At 38.9% G+C, this 917-nt stretch overlaps 1 non-coding gene across 1 annotated transcript; it reads right to left on the reverse strand.

Annotated features, from left to right (window-relative positions):
- Positions 1-562: 562 nt before the first annotated feature.
- Positions 563-665, reverse strand: LOC130952373 (small nucleolar RNA R71). Its single transcript, XR_009074554.1, has one exon. It is a non-coding gene; the product is annotated as a small nucleolar RNA R71 (small nucleolar RNA).
- Between the last annotated feature and the right edge of the window lie 252 nt (positions 666-917).

Consider the following 917-nt stretch of genomic DNA (forward strand, 5'->3'; position numbering starts at 1 on the left):
TAGAGGATTCCTTTTTCTTTTCTTGTTTTCTTCTCTTTCATATGAGCAGAACAGGGATAAAGGCACTCTTGTTGAAATTGATCCAGAACCTGAAAGGACTCTGAGAGAAAATTAAGAAACTAATTACAACAATTCAGAAACCCTTCTAGAAATTTTCGAACAAGAGAAAGAGATGGCCGAAAATAATAATAATGCAAGGAGAATGCTTGGTGATTTCACAAAACCAACGTCCAAGTTTGATGGAAGAAGCATCTCCATTCCTGCCATTGGAGCCAATAACTTTGAGCTTAAGCCTCACTAGTTGCTTTAATGCAACAAAACTGCAAGTTTTATGGACTTCCATCTGAAGATCCTTATCAGTTTTTAACTGATTTCTTGCAGATCTGTGAGACTGTAAAGACGAATGGAGTTGATCCTGAAGTCTACAGACTCTTGCTTTTCCCTTTTGCTGTAAGAGACAGAGCTAGAGTATGGTTGGATTCACAACCAAGGATAGCCTGGACTCATGGGATAACTGGTCACTGCCTTCTTGGATAAATTCTTTCCTCCTCAAAAGTTGAGCAAGCTGAGAGTGGATGTTCAACTTTCAAACAAAAAGATGGTGAATCCCTCTATGAAGCTTGGGAAAGATACAAGCAGCTGACCAAAAGATGTCCATCTGACATTTTCAGAATGGACCATATTAGATATATTCTATTATGGTCTCTCTGAATTTTCGAAAATGTCATTGGATCATTCTGCAGGTGGATCTATTCAACCTGAAGAAACGCCTGAAGAGGCTCAAGAACTCATTGACATGGTTGCAAACAACCAATTTATGTACACCTCTGAGAGGAATTCCGTGAATAATGGGGTACCTCAGAAGAAAGGAGTTCTTGAAATTGATGCTCTGAATGCCATATTGGCTCAGACAAAAT

The sequence above is a fragment of the Arachis stenosperma genome, chromosome 9 (assembly GCF_014773155.1).
Source record: "Arachis stenosperma cultivar V10309 chromosome 9, arast.V10309.gnm1.PFL2, whole genome shotgun sequence".
In the NCBI taxonomy this organism is placed as follows: Eukaryota; Viridiplantae; Streptophyta; class Magnoliopsida; order Fabales; family Fabaceae; genus Arachis; species Arachis stenosperma.